This window comes from Muntiacus reevesi, chromosome 10 (genome assembly GCF_963930625.1).
Source record: "Muntiacus reevesi chromosome 10, mMunRee1.1, whole genome shotgun sequence".
Classification (NCBI taxonomy): Eukaryota; Metazoa; Chordata; class Mammalia; order Artiodactyla; family Cervidae; genus Muntiacus; species Muntiacus reevesi.
Genome location: NC_089258.1, coordinates 69318973 through 69344247, shown reverse-complemented (window position 1 = coordinate 69344247; position 25275 = coordinate 69318973). Strand labels below are relative to the sequence as shown.

The 25275-nt window shown below is 38.4% G+C and overlaps 1 protein-coding gene across 1 annotated transcript in view; it reads right to left on the bottom strand.

The window, feature by feature from the left end:
• Window positions 1-25275, bottom strand: part of NRG1 (neuregulin 1) — a 1100563-nt gene that overhangs the window by 295393 nt on the left and 779895 nt on the right. The window lies entirely within an intron of this gene.

Genomic DNA, 25275 nt, shown 5'->3' with positions numbered 1-25275 from the left:
ACTGGAGCAGGTAGCCTAACCCTTCTCCAGGGGATCTTCCCAACCTAGGAATTGAACCGGGGTCTCCTGCATTCCAGGAAGATTCTTTACCAGCTGAGTTCTAGGGAAGCCCTGGTAAGTACATAAGAATCTAATATAGCATTAGCTAAAAGTGTGTGAAAGTTCCATATATAACATATATTTTATATAATGTATAATTCCTTATATAAAAATTCTTCATATATTGTCAAACATTTTAAAAAAAAGATTTGTAGGGGAAATAAAGAACGGAGGCCAAGAATTCCACGTCAGGATTTTTAGAAGTAACTTCCTATTCCTCTCTCTCTGCACCACAGTTTATCCCTTGGTAAGTCATGTGGAAATTACAAGGGGGTTTCAGATCAGTGGAATCATCTGATGGAAAACCACCTGGGCACGTTCAGACCTGTGGCCACAAGGGGAGCGAGTGAGTACGCTCCCCCCCTTCCCCTATTGAAATATAGGCAATGCTGATAGTCCTCAGGTGTTCATGGATGCTTACCACTAATTTACCCCTATCCCCATCACTAGCCTTCCTTTTATACCTAGTCTCCAACTATTTTGAGCATCAGCCCTAAAGTGGGCTAGAAAAGAGTCAAAATACTGTCTAGGAGTTAGAATTATAACTTAAATAATGCTTTTTTAACCTTATTTGGGGCTTTTGGAGCTGAGAAGGTAAGTAGACTCAAGAAAAGACTTTAAGCAACAAAACCTTTTTTGTCCTTTGTTTTGGTTTCTTTTTTAAAATGTATTTATTGACCACACTTTGCAGCATGTGGGATCCTAGTATCTCAGCCAAGGATTGAACCCATGCTCCCTGTAGTGGAAGTATTAACCACTGGACTGCCAGGGAAGCCCCCTGTTTGCTTTTTATTAAATCCACGTAGTGTCTACCTGGATCATCAGTTGTATGTAAAACAAGCACTTCTAAAGGAAATCTAGAAAGAAGAGTACTTCTCACTTGCTCGGTATAATGACTGATGGTGATTGATCTATCACAATTCTCTTATCAGAAAGTCAATTCAAAACAAGCCACCAAAAATGTAAATGTGATAAATTACAAAATGTAGGGAAAAGCACAGACCCACTTAGGTTCGAGGAAAAGTGATTAGAAAATAGATTTTCTGAAATAAAAGAAAGCAGCTGGTCAGGTCAGCGTGCCCTTCCATCTACTAAGCCATAGAGATAAAGAATCCAATTGATGCTGAAAAAGATAACGGGATAGAAGCAAAGATAAGTCCATCGATCTGAGTCAAACTCAAAGAGAATTAGTGCTCCCATGGAAATAGACAAGTCCTGAAGGGAACTAGCTGCTTGTATGTGCACAGGCGGAAATGGCTCCAAGTGACTTCTAAAGAAGACCCAGTGAGGGCAGGTAGACACTTGAGTTGCTAAAAAATTCCTAAAGGATTAGGAGTAATAATAATAATAATAAAAAGATTAGCAGCAATATGGTGAAAAGTTAAATAGTGCATCAATCAAAACAGCAAGAATTCTAAAATAATTAAAACTATACTTCATCTCTTTATGGTTCTGCTTATTAAAAATCAATAGACCCATTGCGGAGACGCAGTCATACACGACAGACGTGCGGACCTACGGGGAAAGGAGAGGGTGGGATGAATTGAGAAAGTAACGTTGTAACGTATACATTACCATATGCACAATTAGATAGCCAGTAGAAATTTGCTGGATGACTCAGGGAGTTCAAATCCGGTACTTTGTGACGAACTAGAGGGGTGAGATGGGGTGGGAGGTGGGAGGGAGCTTCAAGACGGAAGGGACGTATATGTACCTATGGCTGATTCAGGCTGATGTAGGGCAGAAACTAACAAAATATTGTAAAGCAATTATCCTCCAATTAAAAATGAGTTTAAATTAAAAAAATCAGTAGACCCATTGTTAGTTACCACAGCTAGTATATCTTTCTAAAGGGTGGTGAGAACCATTTTTAAGTAGATAGAGCAAGTAGCTAAACTCTGACATGGATATAAAGATGAAAGCAGAATGCAAATATACTAAAGGTCATATCCCAAAGGGGGCAATTCTCTGCTTTGTGGTCTGAATGATGGAGCCAAGAGGAATTTTTCTTTTATTTATTTTTTTTAATTGTTGAATAATTGTTTTACAATGTTGTGTTTCTGTGGTACACCAGCGTGAATCAGCTATAAGTATACATATATCCCTTCTCTCTGAAGCCTCCCTCCCACCTCCCCCCATCGCACCCCTCAAAGTCGTGACAAGGCTGGGACCCCGGCATTACACAGAAGTTTCTCGCTGGCTATCTATTTTACACACAGTCGGGCGTGTATATATGTCAAAGCTACTGTTCCAACTTGTCCCACCCCCTCCTTCCCTTGATGTCAAAAGAAGAATTTCACCGCTGAAACTAATGCTAAGATGGCTCGAATCTGTATATAAGGAGATGCTGATTACAGACAGCTTGGGAAGAGATGTATGAATAGAATAATAGAAAAATAAAAAATAAAAAAAATAAAAAATAAAAAAATAAAAAAATCAGAAAAGTTGTTTTTCTGATGTGACTGAAAATGGTTGAAAAAACACATAAAAGAACTTTCCCTAGAATGAATGGATTTTTTTTAAATGAAATAAGGGAGATTTAAATTATTCAGAGAAATGCAAACAGTAACTGAAAAGTTAAGCTAACCTGGATACTTTCAGCAAAATCATGGAAAGCTTTAATTCTGAGTGATGAAACATTCAGAATGCAGCTAAAGTTAAGGAGATTCAAGAAACTGTAGGAATTTCCCTCCCCCCCACTAATATCTACATTTATTTTCTTCCTTTCTTTTCTGTCTCCAATCTGTTACCATTCTACATAACTTTCAAATGGGGATTTTTTTAAAAAAATTGGAGTCAAGATTTGGACCTGGAAATAGGGACTGAAAGGGTTTTTCTCAAGAATCAAAAGAGTTAATGACAGTTGACCTAGGGTTACAAACAGACAAAAGCGAGGAAGAAAAACAAGATTTATCCCTTAAAGGGAGGCGGAGTGGACTCTCTAATTATCTTGTGTCCCTGTAACTTTCTAAGAGAGAGTGTCCCCCCACCAGCCCCCTTGCAGAAGGGTCATTTCTTGTGCCCTAATGGTTGGTTAAGTGTGATGCTCCTGAGGAGACAATAAAGAGGAAAAGGACCAGGGGTTAGGAGACAATCTCAGAGCATGGCGTGCTATTTAATAGGTTGTGTTTATGGCTTGCTTCTAGGTGGATGCCGAAGAGACAGCTTCCTGGAGGCTTCTATGTTGGGTCCAGATGTTTATCATGGGGATTTTCAAAGTATCTTAAGAGGTACTATGTATCAGGCTACTTCAAGCAGAGGAGGGAGAGATCAGCCGTCCAGAAAGGCTGCCCTCCATGAAGAGCTGGGCTGGGGGAAGCCAGACCATAAAATCTTAGGTCCCCTTTCCTAACGCCGTTGACCTTTCACACCACGCCTTTCTGGCTTCCATAACCTTCTGACGGTTTCACTCCTGTGACCCTCACTCACTTGTGCTTTAGATTTTCATTATTCCTATGGAGCATGCAGTTGTCCCCTACACTATATACCCTTAAGGACCTAGCTTTGGCTTATCTTTATATCCACTTTAGCACAATACACAGCCAGCCCCTACTGGAAACTCAAAAGATGCCTTTTGAATGAATAAATGATTTGTGTGAATTGAGCTCTTTGAAAAAATTTCTCACTCATGGGAAGAGACTGTCTTAGGCGGCAGCTGTCTGTTGGACCTGAGGATGCACTGAATCTCTCTCAGCATCTGTTATTGTAGGATTCAGTCAAGCAGGTGAGGGATGCACTGGTCGGTTCAGGGCAACAGCCGAGGTCTACAGCACGCGTGCACTTGGGTTGTGGGAGTAAGAAGGCAGTTGTAAAAGGGGGCAACTTTTCTTCCTAATCACTTTGCCAAATAGCTGCTGAAATTCCCAGAAAATAAAATCCAGAACCACAGAGGCATATTCACTGTCTCTGGATATGATAAGAGCTCAAGTCTTTTCTCCATTCTTTTGTCTTTATGTCAGATTCATTCTAAAAAGATACAGCATATCTTTGTGAATGCTTTATCTGAAAGATCTGTCTCTATGTGAAGCAAGGTCAAAATGGGGCTAAGTTAAAAAACAATCAAGGGAGGTGGGAAGCGGGAGGGAGGTTCGGGAGGGAGGAGACGTAAGTATACTTATGGCTGATTCATGTTGATGTATGGCAAAAACTAACACAATATTGTAAAGCAATTATCCTCCAATTAAAAAAAAAAACACAAAGGGATGGAAGTTGAAGGGCCTGGCGATGAAATCCCAAGAGGGGTTGTGTTGCTGTATGCACTTTTAGTATTTAGTTTTATTATCTATTATTAATTATTGCTTCCAATCCACAGCAAACTAGGTTCCACAAGGAAATGAAGGGGAAAGAAGGCTGGTATTGTCAGGACAATAGATCTTTAGACCTCACTGTCTAATACTCCTTGCAAAGAATTATAATATCACAGTTGGAAGAGATCTAAGGAACAATCCAGTTTATTTTTACAATCACTTTACTCTTGAAGACATGAAAGCCCAGGGTATTTAGATTATTTCTTTATGTAATGTGACTGGTGTCTACATTGAATCAGAACTCAGACATACATTCAGATGTAGTTTTCAATGCCACCAAGGGATCATCCAGCCATTGGATTTTTTTAAAAATTGAAGTAACATTTAGTATCATCAGAGAAAATTGGAAAATATAGGAGTATAGAGAAAAGTAGGAGTTTGGGATTGACATGTACACAGCTGTATTTAATACAGATAACCAACAAGGACCTACTGTATAGCACAGGGACTCTGCTCAATATTTTGTAATAATCTAAATCAGAAGAGACTTTGAAAAAGAATAGATACATGCATGTGTGTATGTGTCTGTATACATATTATATATATATATATGTAAAACTGTGCTGTACATCTGAAACTAACCCATTATTAGTCAACGATGCTCCATTATAAGAGAAAAATTTTTTAAATGACGTAAATTTAAATCATCTAATTGCCCTAATTACCATCACCCTAAGACCCAGATAATCACAATGGTGTGATCACTCACCTAGAGCCAGACATCCTGGAATGTGAAGTCAAGTGGGCCTTAGAAAGCATCACTATGAACAAAGCTAGTGGATGTGATAGAATTCCAGCTGAGCTATTTCAAATCCTGAAAGATGATGCTGTGAAAGTGCTGCATTCAATATGCCAGTAAATTTGGAAAACTCAGCAGTGGCCACAGGACTAGAAAAGGTCAGTTTTCATTCCAATCCCTAAGAAAGGCAATCCCAAAGAATGCTCAAACTATCGCACAATTGCACTCATCTCACACACTAGTAAGGTAATGCTCAAAATTCTCCAAGTCAGGCTTCAGCAATATGTGAACCGAGAACTTCCAGATGTTCAAGCTGGTATTAGAAAAGGCAGAGGAACCAGAGATCAAATTGCCAACATCAGCTGGATCATCAAAAAAACAAGAGAGTTCCAGAAAAACATCTACTTCTGCTTTATTGACTACGCCAAAGCCTTTGACTGTGTAGATCACAATCAACTGTGGAAAATTCTGAAGGAGATGGGAATACGAGACCACCTGACCTGCCTCTTGAGTAACCTGTATGCAGGTCAGGAAGCAACAGTTAGAACTGGACATGGAAAAACAGACTGGTTCCAAATAGGAAAAGGAGTACGTCAAGGCTGCATATTGTCACCCTGCTTATTTAACTTATATGCAGAGTACATCATGAGAAACGCTGGGCTGGAGGAAGCACAAGCTGGAATCAAGAGTGCCAGGAGAAATATCAATAACCTCAGATATGCAGGTGACACCAGCCTTATAGCAGAGAGTGAAGAGGAACTAAAAAGCCTCTTGATGAAAGTGAAAGAGCAGAGTGAAAAAGTTGACTTAAAGTTCAACATTCAGAAAACTAAGATCATGGCATCTGGTCCCATCACCTCATGGGAAATAGATGGGGAGACAGTGGAAACAGTGTCAGACTTTATTTTTTTGGGCTCCAAAATCACTGCAGATGGTGATTGCAGCCATGAAATTAAAAGATGCTTACTCCTTGGAAGGAAAGTTATGACCAACCTAGATAGCATATTAAAAAGCAGATATATTACTTTGCCAACAAAGGTCCATCTAGTCAAGGCTATGGTTTTTCCAGTGGTCGTGTCTGGATGTGAGAGTTGGACTATAAAGAAAGTTGAGTGCAGAAGAATTGATGCTTTTGAACTGTGATGTTGGAGAAGACTCTTGAGAGTCCCTTGGACTGCAAGGAGATCCAACCAGTCCATCCTAAAGGAGATCAGTCCTGGGTGTCCATTGGAAGGACTGATGCTGAAACTGAAATTCCAATATTTTGGCCACCTCATGTGAAGAGTTGACTCGTTGGAAAAGACCCTGATGCTGGGAGGGGTTGGGGGCAGGAGGAGAAGGGGATGACAGAGGATGAGATGGCTGGATGGCATCACCGACTCGATGGACATGAGTTTGAGTAAACTCTGGAAGTTTGTGATGGACAGGGAGGCCTGTCGTGCTGCGATTCATGGGGTCGCAAAGAGTCGGACACGACTGAGCGACTGAAGTAAAGTGAAGTGAATTCCCATGGATATCAGTTTCTTCTTGTATTGATATGCTTTTCAATATTTTTTCTGTTTTTTCTTATACTTTTTATATTGTGATTTCAATACTTTATCAGTATTTTTCCCACCACAATTCCATGACTGTATAATATCAAGGGAGAATTTTTGCTATATTTTATATAATCATTTTCTTAATGATGGATATTGTCTCCATCTTTTTATTTTTATTTATTTACTTTGACCATACCACATGGCATGTTGGATCTTAGTTCCCCTACCAGGGATTGAACCTGTGACCCATGCATTGGAAACTCAGAGCCTTATCTATGGATCTGCCAGGAGAGTCCCGTCTCTATCTTTCCCTATTCGTAAATAATAGTGCCCCAAAGACCCCTATTTGAAAACTCTTTGTATGAGAAGATAATAGTCTTAGAATTCTTAATTTTCCAGAATAGTAATTGCTAGATTAGAAAGTACAAACATTTTGAAAAATCAGAATATATTTGTCCAAAAGGCTCACTCTCTCTTTCTATATATATATATATATTTAAAATTATTGTCTTTGATGTAGTCATATCCTCTCAGAAATAAAGTATATTTTAAAGTCCTTCCTTAACTGGCCTGCTCACTGTTTTGGGAAAGTTGATGGTCAACAACAGCCAGCTATGTGCCCCCAAACTATTTTACCTAAAGAAATAAACTTGGCCAAGGAGCATTCAACTGGCACCTACTAGCCCTGAATCCTGCAGCTGCCACACAGGTCTGAGGGCCTCTCTCTCTGTCTCAAAAAAAAAAAAAGTGGCAAGAATATACAATGGAAAAAAGACAACCTCTTTAACAAGTGGTGCTGGGAAAACTGGTCAACCACTTGTAAAAGAATGAGACTAGAACATTTTCTAATTCCATACACAAAAATAAACTCAAAATGGATTAAAGATCTAAATGTAAGACCAGAAACTATAAAACTCCTAGAGGAGAACATAGGCAAAACACTCTCCGACATAAATCACAGCAAGATCCTCTATGACCCACCTCCCAGAATATTGGAAATAAAAGCAAAAATAAACAAATGGGACCTAATGAAACTTAAAAGATTTTGCACAACAAAGAAAACTATAAGCCTTCTGAATGGAAGAAAATAATAACAAACGAAGTAACAGACAAAGGATTAATCTCAAAAATATACAAGCAACACCTACAGCTCAATTCCAGAAAAATAAATGACCCAATCAAAAAATAGGCCAAAGAACTAAACAGACATTTCTCCAAAGACATACAGATGGCTAACAAACACATGAAAAGATGCTCAACATCACTCATTATCAGAGAAATGCAAATCAAAACCACAATGAGGTACCATTACACGCCAGTCAGGATGGCTGCTATCCAAAAGTCTACAAGCAATAAATTCTGGAGATGGTGTGGAGAAAAGGGAACCCTCTTACACTGTTGGTGGGAATGCAAACTAGTACAGCCGCTATGAAGAACAGTGTGGAGATTTCTTAAAAAACTGGAAATAGAACTGCCATATGACCCAGCAATCCCAGTCCTGGGCATACACACTGAGGAAACCAGATCTGAAAGAGACACGTGCATCCCAATGTTCATTGCAGCACTGTTTATAACAGCCAGGACATGGAAGCAACCTAGATGTCCATCAGCAGACGAATGGATAAGGAAGCTGTGGTACATATACACCATGGAATATTACTCAGCCATTAAAAAGAATTCATTTGAATCAGTTCTAATGAGATGGATGAAACTGGAGCCCATTATACAGAGTGAAGTGAGCCAGAAAGATAAAGACCAATACAGTATACTAACGCATATATATGGAATTTAAAAAGATGGTAATGATAACCCTATATGCAAAACAGAAAAAGAGACACAGATGTGCAGAACAGACTTTTAGACTCTGTGGGAGAAGGCGAGTGTGGGGTGTTCTGAGAGAACAGCATTGAAACAAGTATACTATCAAGGGTGAAACAGATCACCAGCCCAGGTTGGATGCATGAGACAGGTGCCCAGGGCTGGTGCGCTGGGAAGATCCAGAGGGATGGGATGGGGAGGGAGGCGGGAGGGGGGATCGAGATGGGGAACATATGTAAATCCATGGCTGATTCATGTCAATATATAGCAAAAACCACTACAATACTGTAGAGTAATTAGCCTCCAACTAATAAAAATAAATGAAAAAAAAAAAAAAGGAAAGCAGCAAGCTTAAGATAGGATGGCAGGCGTGACAGCACAAACTGGCCTGTAAAGCAGTGTGATCAATTGCAGAGAAGCTGCTGGTAGTCCAGGTGAATCCTTTGCAGTGATGCATGATTTTGCGAATGGTGGCCGGCTTTTCCTCGATTTGTTGATGTTGTTTAGTTGCTAAATGGCATCTGACTATTTTGCAACCCCATGGGCTGTAGCCCAGCAGGAAATCCATGGGATTTCCCAGGCAAGAGCACTGGAGTGGGTGCCATTCCCTTCTCCAGGGGATCTCCCCACCCAGGGACTGAAGCTGGGTCTGCTGTTTTGGCACGTGGAGTCTGCTACTGAGGCACCAGAGAAGCCCTTTGCTTGTTAAGGGAACCGCTTTACCTGGGATAAGGTGGTCTGATAAAAAACAAAACAAGGACAGGATTCTAAAATGTTACAGCTAGAAGTGCCCTAGATATCAGCAAGCCCTGGTTTATTGGCAATATTTAATTTTAAAAATGAAGGCCTGGATGGATTTAATCGTTTGTATAAGTAATGCAACCAGTTGGTGACAGAACCTCTCCAAAAAGGACATCTCAAACATCATCTAAATGAAAAATGAAACCATCTCCTAGATTTTATTGGAAACAGTTTGCAGCAGTGTTAAATATCTCTGTGTTCAGAAACTGTTTTCTGACAAGAACACTATTTTTCTTCTGCAGCATCACTTTAGATGATGTTTAGATCAAGGGTCATTTCAGGACTGCATGAAAGAGCAATGAACTGGGATTCTTACCAGAATGAAGCCTGTCTATGAACCAGATAAATTCCGGGGCTTCTCAGTTTCCTAATCTATAAGACAGGCCTGCCCTGGCTATATCAGGAGGCCAAAATAAATTTAAATTAGGGAATGTATGTGAAAGTCATTTGAAAACACCAAACTTTACTTGAATGTAAGGGATTCAGCTATTGATAACATTTTCCCCATTCATAAGGTACCACTGAGGCTGGTCAATTTAAAGTTAAAAGAACTTGAGTTTGGGGCTCCCTTTTTAGAGGTGGTAGTGACATATACTTTTCACGAATTTATTTCAGGGCTCCAGCACCCTGACTTCAGAATTTAATGGTAGAGCACAATTGAAAACTGAGTTCTCCAAAATAAGCAAGTCAAAGAAAATGTTTAAAAAAAATCTGCATCAAGGAGACAGAGTGCCAGGTACACACAGCTTTACTTCCTTTCCTAGATTTTAGGCAATTTAACATTTAAACATTTTTCAAGTACAAGCCTCTTATTTGGAAGCCCAGAGACTCGAAGCATGATTTTACTTCGTTTTTAGAGGTCTGTGGCTATTTTATTTAATTTCTCCGGTAGTTGAGGAGACTAGGTAATTTAAAAATAGTTGGTTAAATGACTAAACATTAAGGAGGCACAGGAGGTGTTCAGGGTGATTGCTACTTGAAGTTAGTTACAGAGAAAGGTAAATAATTAGAGAATAACATGTCTAAGCTCTTCTACTGAATATAACACACACACACATCTTTGCTTATAGACAAGTGGCTACCCTAGTACACCAGGATATTTTAGAAAGCTGTGATTTTGTTCCCTCTGTGGACTGCGGTTGAAACTAGACCAGAATACATGTTTTTTTGGTAGCTAATTTTCCATAATAAGGAAATTTCTTGTTTATACCTCAACCTTCTTTTAAAATGAATTTGTAAGAAGTGTTTTTAGCACTATTAAAACAGGAGACGAGACAGTCAACTTGAAGGATATGAGCTTCCTAGGCATCATCCGTGATATTTTTCCATTATCTACCAGTCAGAGCCAGCATTTTGAGAAAGTTGTATTTTAATGAGAAAGGAAAGATTTAAAAAAGCGTCAATGAGCTCATAAAAATTAATCGCAGAGCTCTGTATTCAAATGTCAGCAATTCTTGCCACTGTATCTATACATACATATATATTGTCTGTTATTTTCCTTTCTTAGCTCTATGAAAATTTACAGTATGATAGAATATACCATCTATTAACATTTAAACATAGGTTTTGTGCTGGAGTGTGTTCTGCCTATATGAATAGAATGATTGGCTTTTCTTTATTTCTTGGATAATCTTAAGGTGGAGACAAAAGAAATGAAAAGAGGAGGAAAGCAGGCTATATTCTGTATTTGGATGAAGTACCAAGAATAGTACCCTTCATTTTTTATTGTTGTGGGCTCTTGAAAATTATTTGAAGGCAGAATCAGTGAAAAACAGGTTTTTTCCCCCGAAGCCTGCCGTTACCCCCCTTATATTCACAGGCTGACAGAGCAAAATGCTGACTGAGTTTTTAAATGGATTTAGAGAAACTGATGATTCAGGCCCTAAAACTAAAAGATGAGTGGATCTAGCCAGCAACAAAGTGAAATCGAGGTGATTTCTCAAGCGTCAAATGTCCCAAGTTGAAAGGCATTCAGGTTCACTTACATTTGCTCTCAAATTGTAAACTTTGACAGGTACTTAAAAGTCCATCCCAGAAAGTGTTTCAACAGATCGTCTGCAGTCAGTCATCACGCTCACAGCCTAGAGCAGCTGATGACCCACTGCTTACTTCAAGTTAAATGTTTAGTTACTTTGCTCTGTGAAGAGACAACCCATTTGCTCATCAGCTCTGCAAGGAGTGAGACAGCTGTACACAGATAAACAGTGTTCAAACTACCGCTAATCACCATGTGTGGGAAGCCAAGTAGATGGTCTGATTCCTTTTAGATCATGTTTTCTGAGATTTTCATTGATTCACTCTGTAGGTTTATTGGGTCCCACCTACGTGACAGGCACTCTTTCCAGGGCTGGAATTACTGCCATGAACAAGCAGAAGAAGTCCTTCTCTCATGGAGCTTCCCTTCTATTTTGAGAGGGTTTTTTTTTTTTAATTTTTTTTTTTTAAGCACTATTAAGAAAAGGTGCAGGAGACAGAAAAAAGACAAGTCAGTAAAAGCAGTGACAAAGACTCTGCATAAAATTAACATATGAGGTGCTCTGAAGGTCAAGGACTGAGGTTAGAGAAGGGTTAGAAATCCAATAAGTGATATTTAATCTGAGATCTGAATGACAGACAGCCCTTTCTGCAGATCTGAAAGGAAAGAGTTCTAGTTATAGAAAAACAAGTACAAAGACCCTCAGGTCTGACAGAGGAACGGCAACAAATAAAAGCCAGTTACGTTGGAATACAGCAGACAGGAGAGTGAATGATGGAGAATGAGACCAAATCCAGGCCAGGATAAGGAGTTTAGGTTTTATCCTAAAAGGAGAGAAGAGCTAGTAGAGACTTTACATAAGAGAGCAATGGAATTCATGTTTTAAAGAGCTCTTTGTGGCTGTTCTATGGAGGATTCATCGGAAAGGGCAAAGTAACATCAAAAAGATGAATTTGAAACCATTGTTTGATAAGAGATGATCATGGTTTGGGGTAAGGAGAAGTAAAGATAAAAAAAAAAGACTGGAAGGATTCAGGGGAGATTTGGAATTAGACATTATAGGATATATGGATGGATTAGATGTGGGCATGGGAAGATAGTGAGGGAAAGAGGAATAACTCCCAGAAACCTAACTTGTTATCTACCTAATTGCTAGCTACCTAATTCCTTGAGTAACTGGGTATTTATGAACATGTACAAGACCAGCAATAGAGCTGCTTGGAGGAAAAGTGATTTTTTTTTGCTTTATTTTTTATTATTTTAAAATTTATCTTTATTTTTGTTTTTTAATTAACTAGTGTAGGATCTTACTTCCCTGACTGGGGTTCAAACCTGCACCTCCTGCAGTGGAAGCTCAGAACTGTAACCACTGGACTGACAGAGAAGTCCTGAAAAGTGGTGTTTTGACTGAAACTGGAGATGCCTAGTTGGACATGGACCTGTGAGTCTGGAGTTCTCAGGGACATGAGCTCAATCTATGCTCATGGTATCTGCAACCACTGGACTGGGTGTAATAAGTAAAGAGAAAAAGGCCCTGGAACTCTTGGACATTTGGAATTTCAGTAGCAGAGAAAGAATAAAGGACACTGAGAATGAATAGTCAGTGACTGAGAAAGAAAACCAGGAGAGACATTTCCTAAGAGTAAGACCCGGCTGATCCTTCCCTTCCTTTCAGCTGTATTTTGAGGGGACACAAACTCTAGAATAAATCAAAGTTTTCTAGGAATGCTAATCTGTACAAATAACATTAGTTATTGGTTTATCATGGATAGTTTTTTTTCTGGAGAGAAGGGAGAGGAAGCCCTGACATCAGGAAACAACAAAGATATAAAAGATGTGGATGATGAAACATTCATACATACGATGGAAATATCACACCAAAATTCACAAAGCCAAACCTACAGGAAAACCAAAGAAAACTGGGCAGAATGATGTTAGTCATAGGAGACTTCCATTCCCCTCTCTGAGCCTATGAGTGATCAAGCTTTGGCTTTTGACATCTGACACAACTGGGATGAAGTCTCTGTGATTTTTCTTCTCCTTTTAGCTTTTGATCCATGTTTTAGAAGTTAAAGCTATGGAAGGTCAGAGTAAAGATCTCTGAACCTTGATCCAATGCACCTTTAAAATTCCTATATGCTGAGGGCCAAACCTTCTGTAGCTAGGAAGCGTGAGTGTCTGAATAATTTGCATATATCATATTAATTAACCATGAGGTCACACATATATATTCCCTCTGTATATAAATACACTAACTACAGACCAACCTCTCCTGGTCATATGCCTTGTTTGGTTAAGACATTACCCATTACTTTTCAGCAGTGAATAACAATAAGGATGCATCTTTTTCTCAGGTGCTTTTAAAAAAATAAAACCCATTCTCTTTTGGGAAAAGAAGGGAATATGAGCAAGCCACAGTGCAAATTATGAACACTATAAGTTAGAACACATCACTGAATTTGTGAAACAGAAGGATGCAAAAAGCACTGTTTTTCACTTAGAAAATTTTTCTTGTTATGGAGAAGAAAATTCAGTTGAGCCTACAAAGGAAATAATTTTAAAATTAAACAAAATAGCTCTATGAAGAAAAGATTGGAACTATTTTTCCTTTAAGGACTGGGGTCTGATGAAACAATTAGTAAAGATCAAGGGACATTAGTCATAAGTAAATCCCCCTATTCATCTGCGATGTGATCTTTTAAGAGGTTTAAAGCAATACATTGTAATCTGGCTGATTGGGTTCCTCAGCTGTGATTATCAGGCTCGTCTGATTATTAACCTAATTGCTATCTAAATCAAGGGAAGCTATTCAGTGATTGCTTCTTGATTTTTTTAAAAAAATATTTTGACTGGTTAATGCAGTATCTTTTATTTGTCTTGTATCTTGAGTAGTGCCTGTTCTACTGTTGTTTTGATTCAACTTGGAAATACAATTTATCGGTAAAAACATGAAAATTAGCAGTATGTTATTATTTAAGGATCAAATTAGGCCATGATGAGATTCACAGAACTCAGAAAATCAACAAATCATCCACAGGGAGTTGATGCCACAAGGGAAGGGCTCTGTTATAACTGAATTTCAGAAAGAGAGCGGTGCTTGAGATAGTATATATCCTTTATTTTATAGGTATAGAAAGAGTGGGTTAGCATCGAATGTGCACTTATTTGGCAGATGTTATTCTGGTTGCATTATGTATGGTACCTAATTTCATGCTCGCAGTAAATCAAATAAAAATAACTAAAATTCATAAAGGCAGTTGACTTACTATGCTCAATCATGTTGTCCAGTGAAGCTAAATCAAGGCTTGAATTCATTTCCTCTGCCTTCTACTATAGTGTTCTTTCCACTAAGAGCACTGCCAATGGTATTCTTTCTCGAATGGAAACCTGACTGAGGTCATGGGGTGTTTTTTTTAAAAGGAGTTTAGATCAAGAAAAGCCTGAAAATGGTGAAATTTCTTCTACAGGAAACTGTTTTCAGAGCAAAGGAGGGGAAAATACATCCAGATACTAAATGAGAAAAAAAAAATAAACAAAAATTAACCTTTGATGGGAAGTGGTTCATGATTATTTGTTCTCTGTTCCCTCCTGAAGTTTGAGCCCTAGAGAATCACTTGCGGTTCACCGGCTGAGGACAGTCTGTGGTTGATGCATCAGAAGAGAAATGGGAGGAAAGAGGGCAGAATTCAAAGTCCACAAGCTCTGGGTCAATGCTGATTCTTCCCCTTCCTGAGATTGAGGTGTTTGACAAGTTTTAAACTTGTCTTTTGAGTCAGTTTTCTTCTTTTTAAAGTAAGTGCCTATCTTCTAGGTCAGGGTGGAGAACAAAGAAACTAATGATTTTTTTTTTTTTTAAATAAAGGCCATACATTAGTGGAGGTGGTGTAGTGGAAAAGAATCCACCTGCTAATGCATGAGACTTGAGTCTTCCCTGGGTCAGGAAGGTCCCCTGGAGGAGAAAGTGAAACCCACTCCAGTATTCTTGCATGGAGAATTCCATGCACAGAGGAGCCTGTCCTCTGTCTGTGGGATCACAGCTGGTCCCCTGTCTGTGGGATCACAAAGAGTTGGATTGGACTGATCAACTGAGCACACACATACATTAGTGGTTCTTTATCCACTCAGACCCAACATCCCCTTTTAATAATAGTTTGTTAAGCATCTTAACTATCTCAAAATTGAATTTGTAGATGCTATTCTTTATCTACAAAGGTACCTTTTAAATAATCAAAATCATGCCCATCACATAAAAGAGAAAGAGGGAAAAATAATTTGTAATAAACAGTACAATATAGATCAGTAATCCTTCTACAATTTTACCACCCAATGACCCAAAGATTCAAAAAGATTCTGTTGCTCATTTGGCAGTAAACCCTGACATGAACACACATGAAACTGATGTGGTCTTTATTTTCTCCAGTTAATGTTAATAGCAAGAAGATTTTTCTGCAGAAAAATGTATGTGTTTGATTATAGGTGCTCTCCTGGTTTCACTAATAAAAGTTATATACTATGCACAAAACATGCACCAGATTATCCGTGAAAACTATTCAAAGCATTGAATTCTAAAGTGCATCCAGTCCCAAGAGTTTTAAAGAAGGAATGTGAGCTTGTTATAATTACTAAAGCTTTATTATGCTTACTATTAGGTTGGCCAAAATGTCTGTTTGTTCAATGAATACACTGTTCAATACAGTTAATGGTGAAAATAAGAAATGTGTCACTTATTTTTATTTAAAACTGACCAAAACTTTTGGTAAATCCAATATACGCCTGGCATTGATTTTAGATTTAACTTTTTAATATCTACGAGTTAAGTACTCGTTTTACTCCCATTTTGCAGATAAGGAAAGTGAGACACAGAAAGGTTAAGTAATTGGCCCAATGTCACACAGCTCGTGTGTGGTAAGGATGGATGGGAAGAGTATGCAGGCAGTCTGCAGAATCCATGTTTTTGCCACTGTATTCTACTGTGTTTCAATAAGTACATGCTCAAGCATGCTGGCTCTGAAATCCACAAAGAAGTAATCAGATGCCTCCATCTCTGCTTAGAAGACTTAAACATTCTCACATCATAGTGATGACTTGACATCAGTTATTAGTGTGATATGATTCTCTGAAACAGTGACATATGTAGAAAATTTCTTAGTAAAACAAAATACATTTTTATTTGATTTATATGTTAATTGCAAGCCTGAAAACTCATATATACTATGTAATTAAGATGACATATAAAATAGGCACTTAGTATAAATGATTATTATAAATAAGTTTTTCACCGACATGAGTATCTGTTGGACATCAAGCACTGACAGGGATGTAAGATGATTTTTCACTGTGCAGTGACTGTCTTGACCACCCTCGACCTTGCCAACCTAAGGCCAGGAGTCCTCCAATACTTGCCGATAAAATAAACCCAGAAATTGGCAAAGGATACCTCAGCAGTAGATACTTGCCACTTTAGAACCACTAGTGTAAACCATAATCCCATTTTATAATTACCAGTTATGATTAAAGTACTGATATTAATCTAAACATTCTGCAATACAACTTTAAAGACTGGGTCAATTAAAATCTACCAGTGGGACATTCAGACTACAAAGGAAAATGCAGACAGAAATTTTGACCATATAGATTTTCTTATCTCCCATCTTTACACTTTTTAAAGCTTTATATTTTATATTTGTTTTATGTTGTTTTATAAAAGATTCCGTCTTACTGACAAAATGAACTATAAACAAAATGCACCCTAGTTTGAGTCATGGGCAAGAAAGAAATCAAAAAGAAAAAAAGAAAAAAATAACACCATTACTTTTGGTAGTCAAATTACACACATATATACATACATAAAAAAGAAAGAAAGAAGGAAGAAAGGAAGACATTCAAGAATAAGAACAAGGTGTTCTATTGTTTGTTTTATGAGTTCTCTGGTTATCACTTCCCTTCTTTCTATGTCTTGAGATCAAGCTAATCCTACTAAAGCCGACTCGAATGCTCCCCCTTCATGCAGTCTCCTTCATTCTGTTGCCCATACCTATTAGAATTAGTCTTTCGCTGGTTTCTGTGCTTCCATGGTACTTTTTTAGTTCCTACGGTGTAAAATGTATCACACTGAGTATCTGCTATAGTTTTTGCTGACCTTTCTTGCTTGCACTGTAAATATCTTAAATTTTAGACTTTCTTATTCATTTCTTTAACTATCTCATAAAACCTTCCAATAAACACAGAAACACAGAAAACAGAGACGAGTGTCTCTGTGTGTGTCATTGGGTGGGGTGGGGGATCTTTTTGACACAGAAGAGATGGGGCCAACAAACCTAACTTCCTTTAGTTAAGGGAAAATGAAAAATGATTCATTTTCCATTGTTCTCGACAATAAACTTTGGACAAAAAATAAATAAACTGAAATGAAGTTATTCTTAAGGGATTATTCCATCAGCGTAATGTATGTAAAAAATATACAAGTCTGAAAGGCCCTCAGAAGCACCTGCCTAAGGTTTTCTTGCCGTGGTGACTTTCTGAGGGTTAAACTAAGATAAGTTTTCATCTTGTCAGTGTGAATGAGTCAGGGAACACGGCAAACAAAGGCCTTGGGACTAGGTCTGCCTCTTCCTTTGCTAACCTCATTCACTACAACTTGAATTTCGAGAAACCCTGTGTCTAAGCTAATCCGATGGCCACTTAAAAGAAATACTGTCTTACTATCCAACTAACACCTTGGCTAGATCTGAGACACTTTTCAGGGCATAACAGGCTATACACATCAGAAATTAAAGCCATACCCAAGCCATTGAATAGAGTTTATTTTCTTGCTCAGTCATGTCTGACCTTTCGCGAGTGCATAGAGTATAGCCTGCCAGGCTCCTCTGTCCATGGAATTCTCCAGGCAAGAATACTGGACTGGGAAGCCATCCCCTTCTCCAGGAGATCTTCCCAATCTAGGAATTGAACCAGGGCCTCCTACATCACAGGCAGACTCTTTTACTATCTGAGTCACCAGGGAAGCCCAAGAATACTGGAGTAGGTTGCCATTTTCTGCTCCAGGGGATCTTCTGGGCCCAGGGATCGAACCTGTGTCTCTTATGTCTCCTGCATTGGCAGGCAGCTTCTTTACCACTACACCTGGGAAGTGGCATTTTCTTAGAGAAAATTAAAATTTGCAAAGCCCCAAGGTGGAGAACCTGAAGGTGGATTCTATCCAGTGTTTGTTTTGAAAGTTAGTGCGAGTTTCTCTGGGGCAGGGGTACACGGTGTGTAAGAGCTGCAGCTGGCCAGAGGACGGGTTGCATGGGGGCAGCTGGTTCCCAGTAGCTCTAGAATGAACCTCGTTTCTTAAGTTCTTCTAAATGTTTTAGATTGGTGTTATTTGTTTCAGGAGTTGAATATCAACAACAACGTTTGAAATGACAAATAACTGCAATGGGAGGACCATGTGTTGCCTAAAATTTAACCAAACATTCTATCACAGAAAAGCCTTTTGGGCCATATGGTCCTGCCCGCCTCCTGAAGGACATTTGTAGTTCTCTCTTTCCTATAAACAGTTTAAAGTAAGCGTGATAAACATTCTTGCAAAAAGCTAAACTTGCATTTGCTCCTCTCCTGTTGATTATTTGTGATAATAAGAACATGTTTACACATGCAGAAGCGAAGTTTACGTGGGCAGCCCTAATGCATATAGTCCTTTATGCGGTGACTTACTGCTGGTTTATATTGAGAATGAAAAATGATGAACACAATTTTCTGGACTGACACAACATTTCAATAGCTTCTGTGTACTGAGCTCTAAGTCTTAGTTCATCAGTAAGACATTAATTCCCAACAGATCATGTTATTCAGAAGAAAGACACGTGTCACCTCAATTATTTCTTCTTTTCCTTCCATGGTTGACCACAAACTTTTTTCCAGGGAAAAAAGTATCATGAAAATTTTCTTTCCAGAAGCATTTGGAATTTTTAAGGAAAGACCTAGAACCTCAGGAAATTCTTCAAAGTCATGGTGAGGTTTAACTGAGTTATAGGGACTAAATCTGATTCTTAATATCTGAAAAACAGTGCACATACAAAGTGGCAGAATTTTCTCAGGACTTTTTAGAAAGTTCGAGTTAATAAGAGTAGATGCCAATGGAGACTGATATTCCCAAACTGGATATTCTATGAAGATCCCACCCACCCTGCTCATGTTACTTGCTATGGTTATAGTGTCTGTTTGGGATAGATGTCTATCTGGAACAAATATCTACTTGGATAAATTAAAGGGAAAATAGTAGGAATTAGCTTAAAGTGATTTAAACACTCTATCAGAGAAAACACTATTATTTCTATTCTTAAATGATTCAAAAGGCATAAACAGAATACTGGAAATGGGGCAGAGGCACTATGTACTGTTGTACTCAGTAAAGCTTTATCTACTGGAATAGCATCATCTGTATTTCTGTTCTTTCATCAGATCTTTTGAAACATGTAATGGTTCATAGTTGCCATGAGATTGAACTCAAAGCTTCTCAGCGTGACTCATAAAGATTTCTACAGCAAAGCCAATCTATCTTTCTAGAATTAGCTATTCCTACTTTCTCTAACCTCCAACATGCAGCCCGCTAGACTCTAAGTAGCTCTATACTATATATTATCCCTTGGATAAGATGTACCCTTCCATGCCTTGTACCTTCATCCATACTGTCTTCTCACCTTAGAACGCCCTTCCTCCTTTTCTATATCAAGAATACCACTTTTCAAAGTCCAACTCCAATATCACCTCTTCAGTAATCTCAAAGTCCCAAGTGTCCCCTGTTCAGGTTACAGCATCATTTTTGACATTTCCATTGTTGCACCAAGCATAGCCCAATTTTGATTGACACTTCACTCCCTATGTGTTTTCCCTTCAGCTAGATTCAGAGTTCATTTAAGGCAAACATTGTCTTGTTATCACTGTAGTAGATGCTCAGTCAAATGTTTATTTTCAGAATTCTCTTGACCAGAAAGAAGTCTGTTTGATAGGTGAACATCCAAACTTTTAATTCCCCAAACAAGCAAGTGAAACGTAACAAAACACAAAATTAAACTGGAATTTAAGGATATAAAAACTATTTCCCAGTGACCCTGATCCAGAGTTAAACATACAGCCAAATAAACCTGGAATCTTCGCAGGTCAAGAAGTAAAAAAGCTGCTATAAACAGCTTGAACTATTTCATCTCTGTCTTAAAAGAGTCAGAACTGCAGTCCTCCCAAATTTCCTAATTCAATTGCTAGAGACATGAAATTTTGTTTGAGGCACAAAGAACCACTGAATATAATATGAGTGTGATAAAGGCAACTATTGAAGACACAAGGAAGACTCTTCCTCCAAAAAAGGGGGACCTCCCCCTGCTCCTGTGCTAAGAGACCTTTGCTTTCAGATTTCACATTTCCTTCTCACTGCCCTTCTGCCAGGAGGCAATAGCTGGAAGCAGTCCAGGTTTCTGGATAGAGCCCATGGCTCTATCCATGGTTGCTGCAGTAGGTAATAAGCTGGGTATAAAAATGACATCATCAAGCAAGGAACCAGATAACCCTGATGGTGAGATTTTAGGGCAAATTAGACAAGAGATTTCTGCAGCAAGTCAAACAGGGGTTCAAAAGAACATCCTGTATGTCATTCTCTGCAAGGTTCTACTTTGGGGACATCTACAAAATTATAATTACTATTATATCAAGATATAAAATGGTTCTAAAAGATGTCATGCATTGAAAGGTCAAAAAATATCCATGCATTCCTTTATTTATTTATTTATTTATTTTAATCTGCTATTTTTGTTAAAAAGGAATTGAGGGAAAACCCCAGAGATACGTTTTCCTCCAAATGGTTCTGGGAGATCTCTTACCTTCTTTGCTTGCCAATCAACTCCTCTCTAGTTCAAAAAGTGGACAGGCACCCAGATAAGTGACTAAACCATGGCAACCAGCTGACCATCACCCACTCTCTTTCTTAAAGTGCGCCTCACTTTCCTGATACATAGTCCAAGACAGAGATCTCAGACACTCTATGCCCTTCATTGAACGCTGCCTTTACTTACATCTTCTTTATCAACTTTAACTTAGAAGGCTGTGGTGAAAATTAAAGGAGGTGAAATACATGAAATAAGTGGTGTCCACCGCACATTTGATGCTCAACAAAATTATTCTATTTCTCTTTAGCTACCTGAGAGCCTAAATTATCTCTCTGCTCTTAGCCACCTACACATCATGTTGCCAGATTTCTTTTTTTTTTTTTTTTTGCATGTTTGTATTCTTCTATTTTATTAAAAATTTTTAAACAACTTTATTTTTATTTATTTTTTATTGGAATAGAGTAGCTTTACAATGTTACCAAGTGGGGAAGTGAGTTGGGATGGCTTGGGAGACTCAGATTGATACATATACACTATTGATACTGACACATATACACTATTGATACTGTATATAAAATAGATAACCAATGAGAACCACTGCATAGCACAGGGAACTCACTGCTTTGTGGTGATGTAAATGGTAAGGAAATCCAAGGAAGAGGGGATACATGTAAATATACATGTGGTGGATTATACTTGGTCATGCAGCGGAAGCTAACCCATCATTGTCAGATTGTAGACCTTATCCTATCTAAAATTCAGTTCAATTACTTTGGTTCGAATGATCTATTTGCATGCCAGTCCATCCCTATTGCAGAAATTTACATGATAGCTATGTTGAACTGCCTGCCCTTCTGAATATATGGTACTCTGCCATGACCCCACACTGTGGTGATTTCTTCCCAGAAGTACTAGCTCCCTCTTTTTTTCTGTGTTACATTCCTTCTGAAGACTTAACTGAAATACCCTTGCTCAGTCATACTGCTATATCCAAATATTTACTGCCACATATATTTCCACTCTTTGCTTTTATTTCCCTTCTGTTAGACTGTGCATTCCAGCACATCTTATTCACCTTTGATGGTACATGGCCTGGTGTACAACAGGTGCTTAATGAATAAATGAATGAGGGAATTTTCCAATCATCTGGTCCAACAAAGTACACTATCTATGATTACATTATTTTTATTTATTCTTGTGCTTTTAATTGTATTTAATTTTAAAATTTATTTTATTGAAGTCTAGTTGATTTACAATGTTGTGTTAACTTTTGCTTTACAGCAAAGTGATTGAGTTATACATATATATTCTTGTTCACTGTGGTTTATTATAGGATATTGAATATAGTTCCCTGAGCTATACAATAGGACTTGTTGCTTACCTATTCTATATATAATAGCTTGCATTTGCTATATGGTTATATTACTTTTAATATCTTTTTGAAAAGCCCCATGCCTAAAAAAATTCAGTGTCAGCAATTTTGGAATCAAGTTTTGTTGTTGCTGTAAGGCTAGAAACACAAGCAAGTTCTTGCTGAGCTCTTGGCATTTTCATTTTATCAACAACTAATTGCACTTTGAACAGTTTTAATTTTAAAACCACTTTCCTTAATATTCTTCTTTCAACTTGTTATTTACTTGAAATAACAGTCCTGCTTACATCCTTCTGAAGCATCATAAATGCATGCATGCGTGTGTGTGTGTGTGTGTGTGTGCACACGCGCGCGCGCACACACACACACACACACACACACACACTGTGCTGAAGATTTTCCCAAGATAATTCAATGAGCCGATGACCTTCAAGATGAAGTCAGAATAAACACGGAGCGCTGCCGGAGAAAACATGTCCTGTTGTCAGCTTACGTGGGGGGATTAGGGCTGGGGGCGGCAGAAGAGAGCTCTGGGAGAGGGCTGGAGGTACAGAGAACATCTACCGTAAAAGCTATAACACTGCCACCCCCCACCCCAACTTGTTTACAGAGAGAAAGAAAATAGCTAATTGACGTAGGATGTGGGTGAGCTTGGTTTTCATCTTGGTCTGTTTTCCCTCATCTTGCGGTTGTTTTAGGAGCACATCAGAGCCAACCATTTCCAGCGCTTTAGGGGGTAAAAAGAAAGAAAATCAAATAACTCAGAGACTTTGGATTCTTCTCGCAGACTCGGGCCAGCTAAAAGAGCAGCTTCAATCCCCTGAAGCTACCATTATGTAAAAATTATTAAAGTGTCATATTCAAGGATCTTGAGATATTACGCTAATTTAAGGTTTGGCTATTTAATGTCTAGTGATTAAATAAAGAACCTGGTTAGAAATCCCCTTAAAAGCAAAATCTTGAGCAAGAGGCAACACCCACTGTGTATGTGTGTGCTCAGTGGCTCAGTCATGTCAGACTCTTTGCGACCCCATGGACTGTAGCCCCCAGGCTCCTCTGTCCATGGGATCTCCCAGGCAAGCAAACTGGAGTGTGTTGCAGTTCCCTTCTCCAGGGGATCTTCCCAGACCAGGGATCGAACCTGCATCTCCTGCATCTTCATGCACTGTCAGCCCAGGGATCAAACCTGCATCTCCTGCATCTTCTTGCATTGTCAGGTGGATTTTTTTTTTAACACTGTGCTACCTGGGAAGCCCCTGGCAACACACATTAATCAAAAGCAAAAGAATATCTTGCATTGGAAAATTTCAAATTCTTTTGCTGGTTTATGTGATTTTCTTCATCCAGGTGTGTACAACAATATCAATTTGCAGATAAACATAAATGTATTTTCCTACTTTAGACCCAGGTAATAGTACATAACTAAACATAGCAATGATTTCACGGTTGCCTCTATAATGTTAAACTATGGTGTTAAAATCAGATTTTTTTTTTTCCATTTAAAAACTATGGCAGAGACTCAAACTGAAGAGAACATACAAGCTCTGGAGAGCCTGTGTCATATCAACTCATTAAATATCTAAACTTCAAAATAACGTTCTACTGAAGTTAATAATCACCCACAAAAAATGTCAACCCCTGAGATGTACATTTCAGAAAAAAGACTTCAGAGAAATTCACAATGTCTTTTCTCATGCAATCCATTGTAAACCAACTGTTATCTTAAACTTTAGCTTTTCAGTTTTAGGGAAAACTGGAACTGGCTGGCTAAGAGAATATGTGAGTCAAACATAAGACAGATCTATCTCTTGATATTCTTACACGTTGATGGCCAACATGAACTCTTTGTACAAGGGCACATGCTTTATTTACCCATGGTGACTAACATTTTGTGATTTCATGCCAGTAGAAGGAGTGTCAAAAGGTTTTTTTAAAACTAACTTTGTGATTTTTATTGATGAGCAACAACTTTATACTTCTAGCTATCCCTAAGTGTGTACCATCAGACATGTGGCATTTTAGAAGAGCAGACAGCAGAATTAAACAGATCCTTCTCCTGGGGATCTTCCCAATCCAGGGATCAAACCTGTCTCTCTTGCATCTCCTGCATTGCAAGCAGATTCTTCACGGCTGAGCCATCAAGGAAGCCCCTGAATCAAGAAGAGATACTCATCAAATCGTCGAGGGCAAGTTCAAAGTTTGGATTTTCACTGATGCTGCCAACATGGGCATCTCTTCTGCCAGCAAGAACAGTCATAAATGTCAATCATATGCCAAATGATGTCCCTTGCTAGTCTATTCAAATCCTGAAGCCGAGTGAAAAGGGAAACTTGACACTCAGCTGCTTTTAAAGACGCATTCTATTCACATCAAGAAAAGACAGAATAGGTCCTTCTGATACAAGGGTGCGAGTGAACCAAGTGTTATGTCAGATCTGATTCCATGCGCAGCAATTCTGGTTTAAAAGTTTTGCTTGACACAAACAGTTCCCTGTATATGGTATGATTTCAATAAATATCTGGTAATATGCAAACAAACAGAAGTTTAGTTCAGAATTCAACAGATTAGCCTGTTGATTTGAGATCTGATTTCCCTTCAAGCCCCTATTCTGGGGATATAGAAATTAGAAAAATAACACATATGGATTTCATGGTTTTTTAGTTGCAGTGTAGTTGATGTACAATATTATACTAGTTTTGGGCGTGCAGTATGTACAGTATGTTTCAGGTGTACGGTACAGCCATTTACTATTTTTACAGATTA